Consider the following 22,926-nt stretch of genomic DNA (forward strand, 5'->3'; position numbering starts at 1 on the left):
CTAGCTTTACAATTGATGTCCCAAACAGGATTAAGAGCTAGACAATTGGTGCTGTGAGCAGGATTCGTGACATTAGCCTCGCAGTAGCCCTTGTTGTAGCCAGACAACCATATTCATTGCAGTATTGTTTATAATAGCAAAATATTGGAAACAACCTTAATGTCCACCAATAAGGAACTGGTTAAATGAATTAGAGTAAATCTATGCAGCAGAATACTGCATAACCATAAAAAGAATGGGGAAGTTGGTCATACGGAAACATCTGACATACGTCAGATGTTCGACATACGTCATATGGAAACATCTGACATATAGTTAAACAAAAAAGATAAGGTAAGAGTATTGTAAGAGTGTTTTTCCATTTCTTATGACAAAATACTTGGAACTTGGTGATTTATAAAGAAAATGAAATTTATTGCTTACAGTTTCTTAGGCTAGGAAGTCCAAAGTCCAGGGAACACAGCTGGTGAGGGTCTTGGTGGTGGTGAGAGTGACCCAGGAGTCTCACATTGCAAGATGGTGGAAGCAGAGAGAGCAGAGAGAGAGAAAGACAGACTCTTCTCTTCTTTTAAAGCCCTCAGAGGGCCGTCCTGTGGCTCACTTGGAGAGCGTGGTGCTGACAACACCAAGTCAAGGGTTAAGATCCCCTTACCGGTCATCTTTAAAAACAAACAAATAAATAAATAAAGCCCTCAGAACCACGTCCCTGACCACCATTTTTAATCAATTCATGACTTCAGAGTCCTACAATCCAATCACCTCTTCAAGGCCCCACCTTTCAATTGCCATAATAGGCTTTCCCACCCTCTTTACAGTCTCAGTGAGGGCTAATTTTCCAATACATAAAACTTGGGGGACACAATTCAAGCCTCAATGAGTTTTGGGGGGACATAATTCAGTCTACAAGTGTGTTACAATTTAATAAAAAGTTAAGAGGGGAAAGCATATACAATAACTATTAGCTTATACTGCATATGAATACAGTATCTGGAAAGATGTACAAAAAACGAATGGTGGCTGCCTTCACCATTGAAGGTGGAACCTTACGCTAACTTAAAGTGCATTAAATTCTCATGAGTGTTCAGAGCACATTATCTTTAAGACCCTAGGATAGCTCTGTGCTGGACCTTCCACGAAGGATTGACTTTTACTTCTCCACCACTACTTTGAAAAATTGACAACCAACTGACTTGTTTCCTATACTCTATATCCATCTTCTCATTTGGAGGCTAAGTTAAGGATCACAGAACTTGATTGTGTTAGAGACGTTACCAGATATGTGAAAACATCTTAACTTTGAGCCAAAGAGATTATTTCTTCAATTTTTAAAAATTTCTTTCTCTCCATGCCCTTCAAGAAATAGATGAAGAGATTAGATTGAAGGAGTGAATTGGAGGATTCTACTAAAGCCTTTTGGTTTGTCTGAGTGGACCACTGACTCCCATGCAAGTGGAGATCTGTAATTGCCCACATATCTGGTCTTACCTTTTATGTATGTCTGGATTTTCTTTTTTTCTTTTTAATTTTTATTGAATCAAAATTGATTATACATATTTTTGGGGTTCAACATTGAGATATGTTGATCAAATCAATATTACTAGCATATATATTGTTACAAATTGTAATTACTCTTTATGCCCCTTGTCCAATCCTGCCCCATCTCCCTTTCTCACTCCCTCCCCCCTCTAATCACCCTAGATTTCTTCTCTCCCTCTGAAAGAATAATGGTTACTTTGTTGATTCGCTGCCCAAATGATCTGTCCAATGCTGAGAGGCATGATCAGGTCCCTCAATACTATCATAGAGCATATGTCTCTTCCATCACTATGAAATGGGCTCTGTGGAGACAGACATCCTCCTCCTTTTTTTATCTCTGCTGGTGACTCTCCCTGTGTCAACTCACTCCAGTGGCTGGTGGACCATCTGCGTGGTGGTTATGGCATCTAGCTGCCTTCATGGAAACCATAGTCATCGTGGTGGCTGTGGTGGCCCACCCACACGGAGGAGATGTTTTTGGCCTGCTCCGTGGTGCTGGCAGTGTGCCTGGTTGTGGAGAGTGTCCAATCCCCGGTTCCATGCCCTGGGTCCCTAAGTGGGTCCCAAGGTGCTGGCACAGTGTGCCTGATTGTGGAAGGGGGGTCCAGTCCCCAGCTCCTTACCCTGGGTCCCTAGGCACGCCCTGAGGCGCTGGGGCAGTGTGCCTGGTGGTAGGAGGGGGATCCAGTTCCCTTCTCCATGCCCCGGGTCCCAGGGCAGGCCCCAAGGTGCTGGCATGGTGTGCCTGGTTGTGGGAGGGGGGTCTGGTCCCCTTCTCCATAGGCTGTGTCCCAGTGTGGGTCCTGATGTGCTGGCAGGGTGTGCCTGGTTGTGGGAGGAGGGGTGCAGTCTCTGGCTCCATAACCCGGGTCCCCAGGCAGGTCCCAACACACTGGCATTGGGTGCCTGGCTATGGGAGGTGGGTCCGGTCGCCTTCTCCATGCCTTGGGGCCTTGGGCAGGCCCTGAGGAGCTGGCACAGTGTGCCTGGTTGTGGGAGGGGTGTCCAGTTCCTTTCTCCATGCCCTGGACCCCAGGGAAGGCCCTGAGGCACTGTCACGGGGTGTCTGGTTGTGGGAGGGGATTCCAGTCCCCTTCTCCATTCCTAGGGCCCCAGGGCAGGGCCCTGATGTGCAGTTCTAGCATGCCTGGTTGTGGGAGGGGGGATCTGGTCACCAGCTCCTTACCCTGGGTCCCTAGGCTGGCCCCGAGGCACTGGTGCAGTGTGCCTGGCTGTGGGAGGGGGGTCCAGTACCCTTTTCCAAGCCCTGGGTCCCAGCATAGGCCCTGAGGCACTGGTGCCGTGTGCCTGGTTGGGAGGGGGGTCCAGTCCTCTTCTCCATGCCCCAGGTCCCAGGGCAGGCCTGAGGTGCTGGTATGGGGTGCCTGGTTCTGGGAGGGGGGTCCAGTCCCCTTCTACATTCCCTGGGTCCCTGGTCAGGACCCAAGGCACTGGCAAGGTGTGCCTGGTCATAGGAGGGAGGTTTGGTCCCCTTCTATATTCCCTGGGTCCCCAGTTGGGACCCGAGGTGCTGGCAAGGTATGCCTGGTTGTGGGAGGGGGGGCTCCAGTCCCAATTCCTTATCCTGGGTCCCTGGGCAGGCTCTGAGGCACTGGTGCTGTGTGCGTGGTTGTGGGAGGGGGTTCTGGTCCCCTTCTCCATGCCTTGGGTCCCTGGGTGGGCCCCGAGGTGCTGGCATGGTGTGCCTGGTTGTCAGAAGGGGGTCCAGTCCCTGGCTGCTAGCACTGGGTCCCTGGGTGGGCCCCTAGGCATTGGTGGTGTGCCTGTATGTGGGAGTGGGGTCCGGTTCTTGGCTCCAATCCTCGGGTTCCTGGGTGGGGCCTCAAGGTGCTGGTGGTGTGAGTGGTTATGGGCAGGGGTCCTGCCCCTGGTTCCATGCCTCATGTGGGCCCCAAGGCATTCCTGGTGTGCCTGGGCTGGAACTAATTTTTTGTTCTTTGCTTACTTCTAAAACATGGGAAATTCCTGTGGGAACAAGTACTTGAGCTGTGTGGTTGAGCTAAATTGCTGCTTTGCTGCTGTTTCCCTGAGGAAGGCTTTTTGTGCAGCTCAGGGTTTAGTGGTTGACCTTATAGTTACTACTGGTTCTCCAGAGACCTGGTGCACCTGGGTTGTGTAGAAACTCTGATCTGGGCCTGAGTTTCTTCATCTATCCGGACCCCATGCAATTCTGCATTCCCAACCAGTCTCCTCTGAGTGGTCCTGCACTGACTGGGGGGTGGACCGGCTGTCCTTACTGTGTCCCAGTGTTGGCTGTCTCCCACTGATGGGCCTGTCTCCCCTACCACACATGCTCCAAACACTTCCCCTGGGACAGGCCCTGCGCTGGTCCCTTGTGATGACTCACCAGCTTCTGAGTGGCTCCCCCTTTTCAGCTGTTCTGGCTCCTCACACCTATGTGGGTCCATGGGAACCCTGTTAGTGGTCTTGCTGTCCTGGGGGCCACCAAGGCCTCTTCTCCCCTGCCACCTCCAAGTAACTCCATCTAAAGGGCACAGCTGCGGCTTCTGCCGGCTCCTGCTCCACGTGCTCCAGCATTAAAGCAGCCACGGCCCAAAAAGCTGAGAGCAGTTTTTTCTTTCTCTCTTTGTGGTTTCTCCCACTTCGTGAGCTCTGTAGGTCTCTGCTCTTCTTCACCTGAGCTCCAGCGGCCCCAGTTTGGCTGATGTTACATTTTTATAGTTGTAAATTCGTTGATTTGTGGGAGAGAGTGACACTGGGACCGTCTGTTCTGCCATCTTGACTGGAAGTCCTGTATGTCTGGATTTTAACGTTGACCATGATCTTCAGTCCATTAAGGATCACTAGCATGAACACATGTCTCCAAAGTTGTTCGGATGACGATCTGATAGACGATCTGCCTACTGTCAACTTAATGGACATTTTCTCAGCAGAGTCAAATGAGGGTTTGCAGAGAAAAAAAGTGGCACTCTAGCCCTCTAATTAAACATGAAATGACATCTCTGGAACAAAGGACATGCTTCTTATTCCCTGACCCCTGGAGCAAGGTCAGTTCAAGTGAGGGCCCGTGTCTTATCTCTCCAGTCACATCTAGTTCATTTCTTTTGCCAGGGAAAATCGAAAGCTTAATGGAATTACCTTCTCCTTTTTTTCAGCACTCAAGGGTGCTACAAGACATAAAGCAAAAACGTCCTTTTTAGTAAAACCAATTTCCTTATAAATTATATCACGAAAGCATATTCAGTAAACTCCCTAAAGGCAGAAGCAAAGTAAAGACTGATACCTTGCTGCCAGCCACTCCTTAAACGAATTCAGCCATCCCCTGGGACCTTAATTTCTAACTCCTGTTTCTTTTTTTCCTTTCTTACCAAGGCTTAGAAAGAACTTCTGTTATGAAGTGATTCTGATTGAGAATCCTGGGGTGGGGGGTGGGGGTGGGGATTTTGTGAGTAAAAATCATTTTTATGTTTTGGATACCAGATAACTGCACCGCTGTCTTATGGGTCATTTGTGCAAAACAAATGCTGGCTTTAAACGACTTCATATCAAATGAGAACACCTTCGTTGTTGAAACCAGTACAGTAAATAAAGATGGACGCAGAGTATAATTTCAGAGACATAGTGCTTAAAAGTGGCTCATATATAGCATGTCGGCCCCAATGGTGCTCAAGCAGCCAAGCCCACGCAAAGTAGCAACCTGCAAGGCTGCAAGGCTAAGGTGAGGAGTGGGGAATCTTCTCTCCATTCCTGCCTGGAAAGGAGCTGCGCTCCTGTGGATCTGAGGGGTCTGACAGCTGCCTGCCTCCCCCTGTTGCTCAGGCCACCCTGGCAATAGGGCAGTGTCCATTTATAGCCGGCACTGCCTGTTCTGCTGGGGTAGCAATTGTGGGATTCCTATGATGTGGTGATGGTTGCAGAAATCAAAGTCAGGCTTGAATTTCTACCCTTTAAACTAAAATGTTTCTTTCCTGTGATTTAGTTACCCACCGAGACAGATGTGTGGGACTGGCATTTTATCAGTCAGCCCCTATAATAAAATCAGAGTGAGTGAAGCTTTCAAGAAGAGGGTATCACAAAAGAAATGCGTCACATGAGCAAAGCTGTAATAATCTCTGCCACCATCTAAGTTCACCCAGTGGCTTGGGCCTGAAGAAAGCACTCTCAAAACTTTTAAAATCAGAATCTTAGCCTTTGATCCTAAACTATTCCTGATGCCAGAGAATGCATTTTTTTTTCTTTTCTTCTTAAAAAAAAAAAATCTATGTTTTGGGTTATTTCTTTCATTTTTCTCTTACCTCACTGCCTTTGTGTCTCTCTCCCTGTGTCTCCATCCCTACCTGTCCTCCCCCTCTCTCCCGCAGTCCCCAAACCCCACGCTGTCTTCAGTGGAGGTGCTGTGTAATGGAGCTTGGTGTCTGGTAGAAGATTCCACAGAAAATTCCTCATCTAGAAACCGTGTATTCCCAACTACTCCCCTTAAGCCATAGTTTTAGTTTTAGTTGTACTGGTACTTGGGGTACCATAAAAGACATTACAACTGAATCAGAGTAGAGAAGAAGGCTTAAATGATTCCATACAGATTCTTTCTTAAAGAGCTGAAATATATTTTCTATTTGCCTAAAATTAATACACATGTGCTCTACTATATTTCAAAACAAATTATATATTTATTGAGTGGGTTCTCATAACCCACTATGTGAAACACAGAAGAAATACTTTTATTCTGCAAATGTTTGGAGATGGCTTATAAGAATATATACAATAAAAATTGGGAAAATAAAAATAGGTAAAATGTGGGATTAAGGAAACCGAATAGGATATCAAAAGGAGGGGACAATTAGAAGGAAGAAATAAAAAATGTTTTCTCTGCCCTCAAGGGGCTTACAGTCTGGTCGCGGAGGAAATACAAACTCAAAGTTATGAGAAATAGAAGACAGTATATCATTATAATAACTTTGAGGTAGAAACTCCAAATAAAGTACAAACTCAGAGGAGAGGGAAGTCTAGGAGGGCAGGAGTAAGTTTCAGATAAAAAAGTGAAAGGACCTGGGCAATGAAAAGTGGAGCAGACTTTGAATAAGTATCAGAGAAAGCAAAGGACATGCTGGGGACAGGACCAGAGCGCAGCGGCTCAGCTGCAGACATTGCGCAGGCACATTCGTGAGGAGATGGAAGAGCTGTGACCAAGGCAGAAAATGTGTATTTTGTAGTTAGCCGAGGGCTGGCTGCTAGCAAGTCCTGAAAGTCAAGCAGAAGTTTTACTTTGATGCTGCTCAAGGTTTCCTACACAGAAGTGACGTGGAGGACAGATTAGACGGGCGATTGTATGTCACGTTAGAGTATAGAGAGAAGCCACTGAGATCAGGGGCCAGAGCAATCACGAGGAGGCAGGGAGCTATCCCACGGGGGCGACAGAGGGGATGAAGAGTGAGGCTCGAAGAGACATTTTAGGAAAAGGAGCCGGTAGGAATTGATGGCCAAAAACCAAAAATAACATCTAAGGTTTATATCAAGATGACTTTGGCAATGGCGGCCTTTGAAAGGAATGCAGAAGTTGTATGGGAAGTGTATTTCCAGGTCACAATAGTAAGTTTTATGCTGGAAATGTTGAGTGTGAAATGATGGCAGGAGTTTGAACTATAATTCTCTTGTAGGCAGCTGAAAATATGAATTTAAGTTCAAGTGGGGTGACAGAAAAATATCAAGTGGGTGACTTTGATCTCTTTACCTTAACGGAAAAGGGGTGTCTGTAGGTGGACAGGGCAGGGACCAGTGGCTATGGTTTGAAAACCCTCACAGGGAGCTAGCTGCATGAAGAGAACCATCGCAGAATGTTTTCTTTTGGCAACAAGAGCAGGAAGAGAGGATCAGGATAAGACACACATCACAGAAGCCAGGAGAGGCATTTCCAAAAGTGGAGGTCAACAGTCTGTACTGCTGCAGAGAGGGGAGCTGAGAAAGAGCTTCACATTTCCCAATCCTTTCTCACATCTCTGACAATCCAACTAAATCCCTGAATGGGATGTTACATTTGACATTCTGAGAGATTCCGTTCAGAATGCTTTGGAAGCAAACCAAGTTCTTGGCAGCCGTCCTGACCCTTTCCCCTCTTCTGTATTTTTTTTTTTTTTGAAATAAATTCCTCATCAGGAAAAGAATGCAAAGATCTTGTAGACCCAATCAGAGTTGAAATAAAATTTCTGTGTTCTTGCCATAATGTAATTGTGCAATGATGTGTAAATCCTGCTGGCAGATCATATGGGGATTGACATAGAAATGGGATGTCTTTCAAATGATATAAAAATCTCACTGAACACAGCATGATTCTTGATGTATAAATATGACAATGTTTTCCTTACATGGGTTTTTCTTGGGCAAAATGAGAACAGAGCATTTATGAGAACAGTCACAGATCACGCTTGCCTACTGTGCTGTTCTTATAATTGTGTGCGGAGAACTCACATCCCTGGGATGAGGAGCAATTTGGGCAAGTGCTTGCTGCTGCGAACACTTACAAGCATCCCCATTTGCTCTTTGGATTCACATCTTGGCCAGTCATTTCCTTTATGCGATTTTTTCCATCTCTAATAATTTTCTCTGCTTCTTATATTACATCTCTCACTCTGGGCACATGGCCATGGAGAGGAAAGAAACACGCCATGTCATTGATTCTGCAGTGCTTGTGATGTCGATTAACTCTGCTGGTGATCTCTCAAAATCAAGAACATGGGTTGACTTTTAAAAATGCTTCTTTCCTGTCAGGACAAAATGAAGGAGAAATGCCCAGAACTGTTTGTGTTTCTCCCTTGCAGTAAGGAATCATCCCAGGAGCTAGACAACCCTTTGCTGATCCTCAAAGATAGTGAGTTCAGACCATGGATTTTTGGATCTCAAATTGTAATTGCAAAGCATGTTTCCTGGTGCAAATTTTGGGAAACCAAAGCTGCCTTCCCAAGGCTGGCTTTGCCATGGGCTGGGAGACCTGGTGGGGAGGGTATTGTCTGATGTGACTCAAGATCCATTCCCCCTCCTCCCAGAGACCCTTGCTTGTGCATTTTCCACCTGTTCTTTCTGTCCTGGATTGATCAGCTATCATTCACAACCCTGAAAAAGAAAGGGACAGTCAGAGATGTCACAGGGTAACAATCTACACAATGTTGGGTGGCGTGGAGGGTGGGGCTCTACCACAGGGTCCTGACACCAACCCAAGCCCCCAGGCTCAACTCTGCTCCTCTGTGTACAGGTGATGGTCAGGCCTCTGTGAGGAAAGCTGTTGAAGGAGGTCTGCCTGGAAACTCTCCCTCTCTTTTGTAATTACTCATTAAGAATACAAACTAAACACTTTCTAAGCATTTCTCCTGTTTCTTGCATTCTTTGAAATGGGCCAATTATGCTAGTATCTCAGGTTGGCCTCCTTTGCTCTCTGATCTTTTTGTAAGTCTGGTGATGTTTTGTCTCTTGGAATTTTGCTTATCCTTAAGGAGGGATGTCTGTGTTTCTAGGAATGGGGATTAAGATGTGTTCTTTTAGAATTGTGTGGATTCTGCTGCCAATCTTTGGGAGAAGGGACCTGTTTAGATTTATTGTAGTTTTTCTTTGACATCTTACAGGTAAGGATGAGGGAATGTGGAGAGTTGTTGGTACCAAAGGCAGCCATATCCTTTGGATCTGAAGTTTTCTTGGAGAAATAACACAACCCATTCCATTCCCAGAGACCAAGTGTTCAAGAGCCTCATTCCTATAAGGGCAGGGAATTCAGTCAGTCTTAGTGAAATGCCCTAATCCTCCTGGTTTCTTAGCAGCTTGAGAGGGAGGCAGATCTAAATGGGTTTGGTCCCAAGACAATATAAAATTAGGGTGAAGATTTACTGATGGATAGGACCTGGTGTCAGCAAGTCATGTCCAGAGCCCAGAGCTGGACAAAGCCCCAAACTCACCTAGTGGCCAAGGGTATTGAGGAGAGAGGCAGTGTCCTCTACAGAAATTGATCTCAGAGTTTGTACCACCATCTCTTCCAGTTGAACTAGCTAGAAATGGTCAGGTTAAAGACCTTCCACATTACATCCATCTCAGTCAAGGAAGGTGTGAGCCAAACTGGTCCAGGGACTTTGAGTTGGACCCATTCAGTTCCTCGTCAGCTCATGAGTGTAGGGTGGCAGAAAGCAGTGGTGGACACAAGCAGCTAAGGGGTTGGAAGTGGCTGGGTCTTCTCAGTAGAAGGGGATGCTGTAGGCGGTGGATCTGTCCCTGAATCTTGTGTCCTCTGCACATGCTGTATCATCTTGGCTTGAGCCCTGCTCTTTTGTAGCAGTTCTGGAAACGGTGACTCCCTAGAACCAGGCTGGGTTGTGGGGACCTCACTTCCTACTAGGCCCAAGGCCAGAGTGTTACAGATCTCAGTGACCAGCTCTCTCATCATAAGAACATTCACCCCAGGGGCATAAACCCACCTAGGAAATCGGACCCAGCTTTGTACGACTGCAGAGAGCACCATTTACTGTGTCTTCTGGATGAATGGCACCTCCTGAAGCTGTGTGACACGCCTTATCACCAGGAGTCCCGCATTGGGATGGTTTTCCACTCTGGTCCTCACCGCTCTGTAGACCAAGACTGCCACATGCCCCGCTCTCCAGGGATCTGCTTTCCAGGGGATGGGGCAGACTTCCTCTTAAACCCTCAAAACCCAAAGTGTCTTGTAAGGTTTTTATCAGGTGGATGGCACTATTCCTAACCTACCAGGAGTTGTAAAGATTTTTTTTTTACCATATTGTTTGGTTCAGATCATTTCAATGAGAATTTAGAAGAAAAGGAGAAATTCTGGACATGACGTATGGGGAATTCTGGAACACTTTATGGAACCTAGCTTCTCCAGCAGACGAAAACCCTCAGTTCTACCTAGGAGTCCTGGTCACATTGTAGCATTTTGAGTTCTTCAAGGTAACTTAATTCCTCACACTTCTGAATCACTTCCTACTTCCAGGACACCAGACACAGTCTAACAACCTAATTTTCAGAAAGGCCTCATCTGAGGGTAATGCTGGGTTGAATTGAAAAATGGGAAGAATTAGGGGCCGGCCAGGTGGCGCACTGCTACAGTGCGCCGCTTGGGAGCATGGCGGCGCTCCCGCCGAGGGTTCGGATCCCACATACAGACCGGTTCCCGCTCACTGGCTGAGCGAGGTGCGGGTGCAGCACCGAGGTTTGTGATCCCGTTACTGGTCCTGGTCCGGTACGGGCGCGACACTGAGGGTTGCGATCCGTTGCCGGACATGAAAAAAGACAAAAAGGAAAAAAAAAAAAAAAAAGAAAAATGGGAAGAATTAGAAAAGCATGCCTTTCAGGAAGTAGCAATCTCAAAGAAACTTGGTCGAGTAACTAGAAAAATAAAACATTCAGTTAAAGCAATCAAGTGAGTATTGAACACATACATGTTTTAAAACTAAAAAACAAATAAACAAAGTCTTTTACCATAGCAATGGCAGGAGTCGGTGGGAGGTCAGGAGCAGGGCAGGGCGCTGTGTGCTTCGCTTCTGTCTGCTCTTCCCCTCTCCCCTGCCTCCTTCCACCCACTCTGCTAACTCCCATCGACGTCCCTTCCTCATTCCTCTGTGCACATTCTTCTTCAGGAACTAAGTAGAAGTCTGGCAATTTTGAGTTCAAATTGCTAGTTTGCAGCTTAAACAAATTTTTCAGGAATTATGGACAATCTAAAAATAGAAATATGAAGTGCACTGGATATAATCAGTCTTCCTGAAGACTACTGTCTCCCTCGTCTGTTTTCTCACCCTCCTCTTCCTTTCTTAGACACTCTCCCTTTCTCACCTCTAACCCCGTTTCTAGTGGCCTGAATATTTTATTAACGGAATAGCAAAGGTTTGTGCACAAATTAATTGAACTTGATCTTGTGATTTTAGGACGTGATTTTAAGAAATGATTTGGAATAATCTTGCAATGCTTTAGTTGGCCAAAGGTAAGTTAGCTATATCGAGACTAAAAGGTGGATGTATGAGAAGCTAAATAAGAGCTGGATAACGCAAACTAGTATTTTTTATGGTAGAATCCAGTATACAATAATAGGAGTAAAGTTCAAAAGGCGTGTCTGGGATAGATTATAGTCTTTGGTTAGCTGTCTTCCACCAGTATTCATATGGCATTCACTCATACAGGGACAGAACTATGGTCTAAAGAGTTGTGGTCCTCTAAAATGGGTTATGTTAAAATCTAATCCCCAACGTTTTGGCATCGAGAGCTGGGCCTTTGGGAGATGACTAGGTCATGAGGGTGGAGCCCTTGTGAATGGGATAAGTGCCCTTATAAAAGAGGCCTGAGGGGGCTTTTTTGCCCTTTTGCCCTTCTACCATGTGAGGACGCAGCAAGAAGTTACCATCTGTGAAGCAGAAGCTTCACCAAGACACCAGATCTGCTGGTGCCTTGATGCTGAACTTCTCAGCATGAAGAACTGTAAGCAATAAAATTGTGTGGTTAATAAATTACCCATTCTAAGATGTTTTGTTATAGCAGCCCAAACAGACTAAGATGTAGACAGTGTATTTTGGCTTGAGGGGCATGAGGTTTGGGTTCAGATATTCGACATGGCAGAGAGACAGATGGGCTATGCCTTGCCTTGGTCTTCAGGGATATGGACAGGTTTTGAAGAAATTCTGTAGTACAAACTGGATGGTGTGGTATTCAAAAATAACACAGAACATGGAATTCCTCAACTCTTTTTTGTTTTTATTTTTAAAAGATGACCGGTAAGGGGATCTTAACCCTTGACTTGGTGTTGTCAGCACCACGCTCTCCTAAGTGAGCGACGGGCTGGCCCAACTCTTTTTTTTTTTTCTTTATTCAAAATATTTTAACGTTTACTTGAACATGTTTGTGGTGTACAGTGTGTTGTTTCAATACACATATACACTGTGCAATGATTCACTTATGGAAGATAGCATAGGTTTGTACCCATTGGTCCACCGTTTCTCCTTCCCACCCACCCCCCACCCCAGCCCTAGCCTCTGGTAACCATTATTCTACTCTCTACTTCTATGAGACCCACATTTTTTGTTTGTTTTTAAATTCCACATATGAGTAATATCACGTGGTATCTGTCATTCTGTGCCTGATTTACTTCACTTAACATGATGGTTTCCAGTTCCATCCATGTTGCTGCAGATAATAGGATATCAGTTTTGTTTAACAGCTGCTCCATTGTGTATATAGACCACAGTTTTTTTACCCATTCATCTGTTGGTGGACATTTAAGTTGGTTCCATCTCTTGGCTATAGTGAATAGTGCTGTGATGAACGTGGGAGTGCAGGTGTCTTTTTGATATATTGATTTCATCTCCTTTGGGTACATACCCAGTAATGGGATAGCTGGATCATAAGGTGATTTCTTTTTAGTTCTTTGGGAAATGTCCATAGAGATTTCTCATTGAATTCTCAGAGAATTCTCCATTGTTTTCCACAATGGTTACACCTATTTATATTCCCACCAATAATGTAAGAATTCCTTTTTCTCCTTGCCAGCATTTGTTATTTTCTGTCGTATTGATAATAGCCATTCTAAGTAGAGTAAGATGACATCTCATTGTGGTTTTAATTTACGTGTCTCTGATGATTAGTGATGTTGAGCATTTTTTCATGTGCCTGTTGGCCATTTGTATGTCTTAAGAAATGTCTGTTCAGATCCTTTGCTCATTTTTTAATTGGGTTATTCATTTTTTTTTTGCTCTTGAGCTGAGTTCCTTATATATTCTGGATATTAGCCCTTGTCTGATGTGTAGTTGGCAAACACTTTCTCCCATTCTGTAAGTTGTCACTTCACTTTGTTCATAGTGTCCCTTGATGTGCAGAAGCTTTTCAGTTGTAGCCCCATTTGTGTATTTTGCTTTAGTTACCTGTGCCTTTGCAGTCTCACTCAAAAAAGCGCTGCCCACTCCCCTTTTGTGTAGCATTTCCCCTATAGTTTCTTCTAATAGTTTCACAGTTTTAGGTCTAACTTTAGGTCTTTAATCCATTTGAATTGATTTTTGTGTATGGTGAGAGGTAGGGGTCTAGTTCCAATCTTTTGCATGTGGATATCTAGTTTTCTCAGCACCATTTATTGAAGAGGCTGTCTTTTCCCCATTGCATATTTTTGTTACCTTTGTTGACAATCAGTTGGCTGTAAATATATGCGTTTACTTTAGGGCTCCCTATTCAGTGGAGTTCCTCAACTCTTCTTTACATCTGTCTTCTCAAAGAAGAACATTCTTCAAACTGAAAAGTACAAATCAAACATATAAGAAGATTGTATGAGGGTATTTTCACACAGGAAGGAAAATTGGATCCCAGGATATTGAAAGAATTTGCAGATGTGATTGGGAATCTTCTGGTGATCTCTGAGAAATCATGAAAAATATCAGGACCACAAGAGATGTAAAAAAATGTAATTCTAATTTTCAAAAAGATAAAGTAGGTAGATTCTATAAACTATAGATCAGTGAGCTTGATATTGATTCTTGGTGAGAGTCTTGAAGAGAATACTAGAAGATGGTTTCTGAGCTCTTAGAAAGGGAAACAGTGATTAAAACAGCCAGCACAGGGTCACTCAGATCAAATTGTGTCAGACTGATTTCTCTCCTTTTCTGACAGGATTATCCCACAGCAAACCTGTAAATGAGATTGATATGGTGTTTCTACATTTCAAGAAAGAATCTGACACGGTCACTCCAGTACCATGGGGATAAGGTGGGGAAGCTGGGTATCACTCTTTGTTTTTAGGTCACAAACAACAGAAAAAATTCTAGTTAGTTTTAGCAGAAGAAAAGATTTTATTCAAGGATATGGGAAAGTTTACAGACTCTCCAGAAGGGCTAGACAGCCAGGTTTAGATATCGCAAATCAGAACCACATCCAAAAATCACAGAACTGGTCTTTGGAGGACATGATAGCTGGTCAATATTGGCTCAAACACCCCTGTTTGCACTGTGAATACCACTGACCCTGGTGTCCTGAAAAGGGTGTAAAGCTGTCCCCACCTGCTTCTGGATTGTAATCCTTACAGTTCCAACTTTTTTGCACATCTAGCTCCTGAGTCAAAGTTCAGCATGATGCCTGTGTTTGGTGCAGCCTAGATCACATGCATGCATCCTAGCTACAGAGGGGGCTGCGAAAGCCAGTAGCTCATGTTTTTCACCTTTCGTAGTAGGAGGTGGTCTCTGTCTTCTTAAGGACACCTGAGGTAGATCATTCTCCCAAATAGAAAGGGGGATCAGATGATGGGCTGCTATATGAAATGGCAAATGTCCTCCTCATGGGGATTGAAGGGGAGGGTAATTGGTTTATAACTAGTTGAAGGATCATAGCCAAAAGTTGCTAATTAAATCAGTCCTTTATATCTAGAGGAAGGTTTTTTTATTAGCACACCACATGACGCTGCATTTTTGTGCCGCACGAAAGGTTTTCCTTTTTTTTTTTTTTAACAGTGGCTTGGCTGAAGACCAAAAGTAAGCTTATTATGTTTGCAGGTGCCACAGAGCTAGAGTGGAATGCTAATACATTCAAGGGCAAAATCAGAATCTCAAAAGAGCTCTCAAAGTGAACTAATCAGCCCACATTACAAGATAAAGTCCATCAGTGGTAAAAGGAAGGCTCAGTTTGGAGGGTTATAAAATCCTACTACTCAAATGTGTAGTTACTGCTAAGAAAAAAGCCATAGTTTAATATGGTTGCCAAGAAAGCTAATTAAATCCTAGGTCATTAATAGATGTATCTTTTGTATTTAGAACCAATTATCCAAAGAGCTTTCACATGGAAAATAGGTGAGATTTATCCCACAGGGTGTGAAGAGATGAAACTAAGTCCAACAGATGTAAATTTATAGGGAGTCATCAATCTAAGGAGGACTCTCTATCTGAGCAATCAAAAAATGGACGAACTTGTGTTGGGAAGTGGTTACCTGTCACTGAAGATGTTCAGTTAAGAGACGGCCAGCATTTAGGGGGGTGCTGAAGGTCCTCAAGCTATGTTTACATTAAATGAATTTGCTACTTTAAGATTCTATTTCTTATGAAAATAGAAGGCATTACAAAGATAATATAAACTAGCTGAATGTATGTGTGAACATTTAGAAAGATTTTTAATTAAAAAAAAAGGCATACAACAGTGTCGTGGATGACCTGAGGTTGACAGATTGCTCAGGAACGTATACGGGGAGCTCCAAAGCTAGAGAGAAGTGCTGCAGGTAGGGCTCATAAATGGCCAACAGTACGGATCTTCCTGGGCCTGTGTGGCTTGGTTTCTGTGAACATGGGCCACAATAACAGAGGAATAAATTGCTAGGAATTCAGTTGCTCTCTTAAGGAAGGATTGGGAACAGAGGCGAGCTGCAGTCCCAGGGAGCGTGGCTTTTCTGGCCACCCACACAAGCTAACGAGCTCTTCCCCTGGGGCAACCAAACCAGACATCTCAAACCAGTCATCTCTTATTTACTCTCCACTGAGTACTTGGGCTACACCCAATTTATAATAGAACTTAAAGAACATCCTCGTTTTACCTACAGGGTTTGTAGTGTTTGTATTTCAATTCGGCATCAATCATTACAGTCACGTAGACCTATGAACCGCAGCCTCCTCGGGCACAGGGAGAAAGAAATCAGTGCAATTACTCCAGAGAAAGCAAACCAGGACGTTTAGCTCCAGGGCACTGGGAGAACCGCAGTCTGAGCCTCTCACCCACATCCCCGGAGATGAATAACTCAGAGGCCTACCCAAGGGAAGTGCACTAGTCACGCTGGTTGGACACCTGGTCGGAGGCTCGCAGCTAGGTGGGCGGTGTCTGTAAGGTGCTCCTAATCAGTGCAGATGCCATTTAAGGAGGACAGTTGCAGCAAAAGTTACATTATAATTTTCTGTTTCCAAGATATCGGTCCGACTAAAGGGGGAGAAATGAGAAAAAAAGCAGACACCATATTACTTACATTGTCTTCGATGAAGACATCATGATAGTAATTATGATTATTAAGATGACATTGGAGCTACCAATGTTCATGTCGTTGTGACCTATATTAGTGGCCATTGTATCTCTTTCCTGAATACTCCCCAAAATTAGGTTTCTAGAAGTTCCAAGTAGTGCTTATTGCTGTATGTCTGGTCCAGACCCTGCTAATCACACCCCTAAGTGTAGGCAGATTCTCAGTGTACCAGGCTGCCTTGGGATTGGAACATTTTGGGGGCAAAGATGTAGTGACATCTCAGATGCACAAAAAAGGACATTTCTCAATAACTGCGCTCAGTTTGCTTATGAGGTAGTGGAAAACTCAATCTTGCTGTCCTTTTAGAATAACTGACTCTCTTCTGGCTTAGAAGTCTCTTTTGGGTAATTCCTCGGTTAATTAAGGACATGGACTCCATCGGGGCTGTTCTCCCTTCTCCTGTCCTCTGGACATGCACTGAGTCTGAGTCTCACGCTTTCTGTTCTCTGGCCCATGTTAGCCTTGGAGCCATCTTGTCCCCTTGGTCATGGGTGTCAGTTTTGGTCCCTGCTGCCTTCCCAGTTGATCCAGCTTGTCATGTGCTCTCAGGCAGCGTGGGGCAGCTGCGCTCTGCTGTCCAGGCTCCACCTCGGCCTTCCCTGCCCCTCACAAGCAGCTGTGGGGCCTTTTCCTGATCTCCCCACCTGGAAAAAAAGGGAAGGAGGCTGAAAATGGGGTGGTGGCTGGTTGAGTTGAGGTAATAGCTACGCTAATTGTATGGCTAGGGCAATTCATAACTCAAACCAAAACATTTCATTATTTTAGTTATACTAAGTTTCCATTTGTATCATGAGGGCTAGGGCCCACTGTATAGACTGAGTCACAGACCCCTCACATGCAGGTCCACACTAGGTATTGGGAGAGACCCCGGGAGCCGTTGGCAGATGACATGAGCTCAGTCCTCGGCAACAGCAGAAGCAGCAGCTTACAGGTCCAGCAGCGGTGGCCGTGGCCTCTCGGGGCATCCTGGGGGCACTGGCAGCAACAGCCTCCAGCAGCACTAGCAGCCCGTCCATGGGTGGGGGGACCACGGATCAGAGCCACTCGTCCTTTATACTTAAGTCCATAACCCAGGACACCTGGGAGCACATGCGCAATTACATTAGTCAATAGCCAAGGAGCACCTGGGTGCACGTGCATATTTACATCAAATGCTCCAAGATTCTGAACATCGGAGGGACCCTGAGCATTTTCCTATATTTCCCAATGGAGGGAAACAAGGTCTAAATCCCTTCTGGCCTGACTTCACTGTCCTCTGCCCCCAGTCTGCAGAATTTCAGCTCAGGAGGCAGGACACAGCCCCCTCTGGAGACATGCACTTCTGTATAGGTAGCTCTGATGACTCTCTCTCCTCTTCCCGTCTGGGCTCTGCTCCGCATCTCCCGCTGTCCCAAGTCATGAAAGCAATTTTTATTACTTTCTTTTGTGTTGGAGAAATGACCATGTACCATGATCTGCATCCTTTATTTTTTTCAAAATTTATTTATATATTATTATTATTATTTTACATTCTAAGATGTTGTGGAGCAGTTGGGGGGGAAGAGGCGGGGAAAAAGGGAGGTCGATGGGGTGGGAGCAGGAGGAAGGAGGGAAGAGGGGTGCGGTCGAGGCCCAGGGCACCCCCCTCGTCCTGGCAGGGGAGCCCAGGGGGCTTCTGGCAGCAGCGTGGTTGTGGCTGGGCTGGACGTGAACTTCAGGGGGGTGAGGCTGAGGCCCTCAGCACCCCCCAGCTCGGGAGTCCGGGGCACTTCTGGCATCAGATCTGTATCACCTGCATCCTTTAGAGGTTAACACCTACAGGCTCTATGCTCTGGTCCTCCAAACTTTCACTATCATCTTAAAATGAATCCCTCTTGGAATTCAAACAAAACCACCTCCGTCTCTCCCCTGGCCAGCTCTCTCAAGTCGCTTGGACTTCAGATGTTGTGAACTAGACCTCCACTGACTGACGCTGTGAATCTGGCACCTCCACTGACCGCTCAGTTCTGGCTGTTTCCACTTTCTCCTTAAGCAATGAATGCCATTGAACCAACAAGGGCAGAGCCAACAACTTTAGGAAGGAAAAGAACCTCAGCTTACATTTTAGAAATTATTTTAATGTTTAGATAACTCATGTGCCTCTACTCCAAATAAATGAAAATTAAAATATGTGAATAAAAGTCAAGCTGACATCAATCTAGCGTGGCCCAGTCCTGGTGTCAAATAAGGAAAAGCAGATATCCCTTGTTATAGGTCAGAACAACTCACCAAGTTCATTACTATTTCCCTGTGTTTAAACCACACACAAAGAAAATCACACACAGGTCACACTGTCTGCACCGAAACCTAGTGGAGTCGCCCGCATCTCTTTAATCTGTAAAGATTAATGGGTTTTTAAATGAGCACAGTGGTCATGATTTGTTCTGTAGCTTATTGTTATAAAGGCTTTCGAGGGAACTGGGTTTCTGTTCCTTGGTTCTACCTTGGACTGGTTTTACGTCGTCTGTGATGTAATTTTTGTACATCTCTTTTGTGGAAATAATGATTCAGTGCAAGGTTAAGGCCGATGATGACTGTGACCACTGCTCTGTCCTCTGGGCCTTTGGTGGAGGAGTTGTTGCCAGTGTGGGCATCACCAGTGGTCCCCTCCCTTCTAGTGACCATCTTCTCTTCCCCACCAGGCCAGTCCTTCTCCAGCGGCCTGGACCTTTAAGTGCTGATGGACGTCTCATCCTAGTAGAGCATTTGGCGGGTGGTCCTGATGGCAGGTGGAGAGAGGCCAGGAGGAGCTGGCTCTGTGGGAGCCGGAGAAACGGGTGAGCTCGAAGCAGCCGAGTCAGGCCTGTGGGCCAAGCAGGGAGAGATGGAAACATGGAGGACGTGACTTTTAGTGAGGGACAGGGAGCATCACTCCATTTAGCAAACATTCAGAGTGCTGCTCTCAACGTTTTACCCAACACTTTTCTACATGCTGTGGGGGTCAGAAATGCATCCAGGTTTTAGGGGCCCTGAAGTTTACATAATCTGGGGGTCCTCTTTAAGTAAAAGAATATAAAATTGTGCACATAAAATCAGTTATGATGTAATAAGTAAAGCGATATCAACAAATTGCATATTATGAAAAACTAACAAATACAACAAAATCCTAAAGCCCAGACAATAATATAATATTTTGTTAATTGGCTGGCAGATATACTTCTATAATACTCCCCCCGCCACCCCGTATTCTTTGGCTGTATATTCTTTTATCACCTTTTTAAAAAAACAAATTTTATTATTTCGTTTTCTCTAGAGAGAATAGAATCAGTCTTTCCTCTGGTGTGGTTGATTGGAAATTGCTTCTGAATAGTTTGAAACTTTTGTTTGGTTATGTCATTTAAAATTCTAGGGTTGTTGTTAAGTTTGGAATAATGTCTATTAAGTTCCATTTATACACAAGCTATGCAATTGGAAAGAAAGTTTCCCCAGACTGGCTTCTAGTTCTACACATTTCAGACTGTGTTTTAGGCTCACGAGCCACATACTCGCAGTGCCAGAGCCATAGGTCACATTTATAAAGTGACGCCAATGCTGGTCCTGCACCTTCATGTCATGGTGCCTGGTGAGTTGGCACTGTGGGTGGTAAGAGTGGGTGGTAGGCTTTCCTGGAAGCCATTCCTACATTGGGATGACTAGCAATAACTTTAACTATGTGCAGACATGTCTGCAAGCCAGAGATTATGTTCTACCAAGTCCAACTAAATGTGTCCCTAACTCAACCTCCCCTTAGGTGGATCCCCAAAATGCTCATGAGCACTTCTATGCCACCTAACACAAGGGGTGTTAGGGTGGAGTGCAAATAGTCTTAAGCATTTGAAGTTGAATATCTTAATTTTATACATTTTATTAAAAACACATACACAGACATTGTTAATGGTCCTCCTAGGGCCTTGGAAGGAGGCCATGCAGATGAGGGCTTTGGAAGGGTCAACTTCGTTAGCTTCACAGTAGAGCCATGTCTGATGGGCAGAAGGATGCTGAGCAAAGACAGAAATCAGGCTCTTGCTGAGAAGACTGTCACGAAAGACTATGCAGTGCCACAGGATGCAGTTCAGTGATCTGCCGACCATGCCACTTTGAAGGAGAGGTGAGGGGTGGGGATAAATAAAGCTGTCAGTGGCAATTCAGAGAGAGACCAGGAGGAGTTTCTGCAGGCTCTTGAGCCCTTGCCTGCCCCCGTGCCCAACGGCACAACCACACCACTCCCTGGGCGCAGCCTCATCATGATGAGTTTCAAGAGAGATTTAAGCAACATCTCTGCTACCTTAACTTGGTGGTCACTAAAGTGTTGCAATTGTTGTTATTCCTTAGTTTTTCTTCTGTGCGATGTCACTACTTTGAATGGCTGGTCAGACCTGCGTGTCCCATGATGCCTTGTGAACAAAGGTGCACTTCGGTACATTAAAACGCAGTGACACCTCCATCCCCGTGTGCTGGAGTTTGGTGAGAGAGCACACTGACTTACAGACACAAAGGCAGCATTTAGCTGAGAGATTACAGGTGTTACCCATTAGGGTATATTTGACTCTGCCTGGAAAAGTTAATGTGTTTCAGGGTTGCTACCAGGGAAGGAATTAGGCCCTGGGAGATCTCGGTTCAACAGTGACTGTCTTATGTAACAGAGTCATTCGCTTTACAATCACCTTAGGAACCACTAAGGAACATAATAAGAAATACACAGAACTGGTTGTGGGTCTGCCCTTTCTCCCTTCAATTCAGAAGGGAAAAGATAAAGCCTCACAGCCCTGGAACCTCTCGGTTAAGAAGCATCCCAGTTTACTCATCAAGGCCATTATGATGACAGAGAAGTCAGTATGGAGAAGTGAACGTCAGTGGCTATTAAACCATGCTTGTCCTGTCACTGCCGTGACTATCTGGTGTGATCAGGACTATTTTAAAAATACCTTTCCTATTCAATGCCACCAGAATTTCAAGGGCAATACTTAAGTAATTATCTTTTTTTCCTCTTTCCTCCCTATTTTCTCTTTGCTCTGAATTGCTGCCAAAGTAACTAGAGTCATATAATTTTAGAGCTGGGAGCTCAGGCAGAGAAGTTTGGATCCCGATAAACCAAGCACGGGAGGGACTTGAAAAAATCTGAACAGCCCTCAGTTGTGGATCCCACACATTTACTTAATATTAGCTGGTGTTGGCAGAGGCTTATATTGGAAAGACAGCAACTTTTCGTGCCCCGCGTAAGCAAGATAAAACTTGGGGAAAGGAGTGTTGGTCTAATTTAGAAAGTCTCTGGTTTTTATTTGATATTAAACAAATCATGCAGTTTACAAGTCCTGTGACACTCTAAGATTTAACCAGCAGTTTTTAACATGCAGTGCAGGGTCTGGGCGAGACAGCTGCCAAGATGGGGGCTTGGAAAATATGAGACATCTGTAAATAATAACCTTTGAGTATTTCACCTGTGGTTGCTTCTTTTCTTTATATTATTTTGCTCTAAAATTAATCGTGATCTGGCATCTTCTTTTTTTCCTTCAAATGCTCCTTAGGAAAGCATATACTCATATTATTGAGACGAGGGGCAAACTGGATGGCCACGCTGAATTGCATTCTTCCCCAACCTGTCGGCTTATGTTTTTGTTTTGTTTTGTTTTGTTTTATTCTATTTTCCCAACAGGGATCATGGTTTATTCCCACATCCATTTCCATAGTTACGATTGCCCTGCGTAAAGGTTCATTCAGGTGAATTCAGTTAGCTGAGGACCTTTCTCCCGCACACACCACCAATGTGTGCTTCTGTGACTCTCATTTTCTAACTTTCATGGCTAACTCCTTGATTGTCACCTTCTTTCTATCTACATATCATAAAGCTAAGCAAGTTAAAGTTACCTGTTTATTATTTACAGTCCGTACATTTTGTAACTGGGTGCCAGGGACTATTTTAGATGTTGGGAATCTAGTTGTCAACCAGTTGTAAAAGTTGCCCTCTAGAAATTTACCTTCTTGGGAGACTGCTGATTACTGTCGGCTTATGTTTTTAACTCTAGCATTTACATGTGTGGCATTAGAAACCTCATCCAGTACTAAGTAATGAATGTACATGAGGATATTATATATTTTTCAACCTGAAAGCCCAAGATTGCAAATGTGTTGGGCGAGCTGATAGAACACATGTCTTTTTTTTTTTGTCTTTTTGTCTTTTTCCGTGTCCGGCAACGGATTGCAACCCTCAGTGTTGCCCCGTACCGGACCGGGGACCGGCAACGGGATCGCAACCCTTGGCGTTGCTCCCGCGCCTCGCTCAGCCAGTGAGCGGGAACCGGTCTGTATGTGGGATCCGAACCCTCGGGCGGGAGCGCTGCAGCGCTTCCCAAGCAGCGCACTTATCCAGTGCGCCACCGGGCCGGCCCCAGAACACATCT

The sequence above is a fragment of the Galeopterus variegatus genome, unplaced genomic scaffold (assembly GCF_000696425.1).
Source record: "Galeopterus variegatus unplaced genomic scaffold, G_variegatus-3.0.2 Scaffold618, whole genome shotgun sequence".
Lineage (NCBI taxonomy): Eukaryota > Metazoa > Chordata > Mammalia > Dermoptera > Cynocephalidae > Galeopterus > Galeopterus variegatus.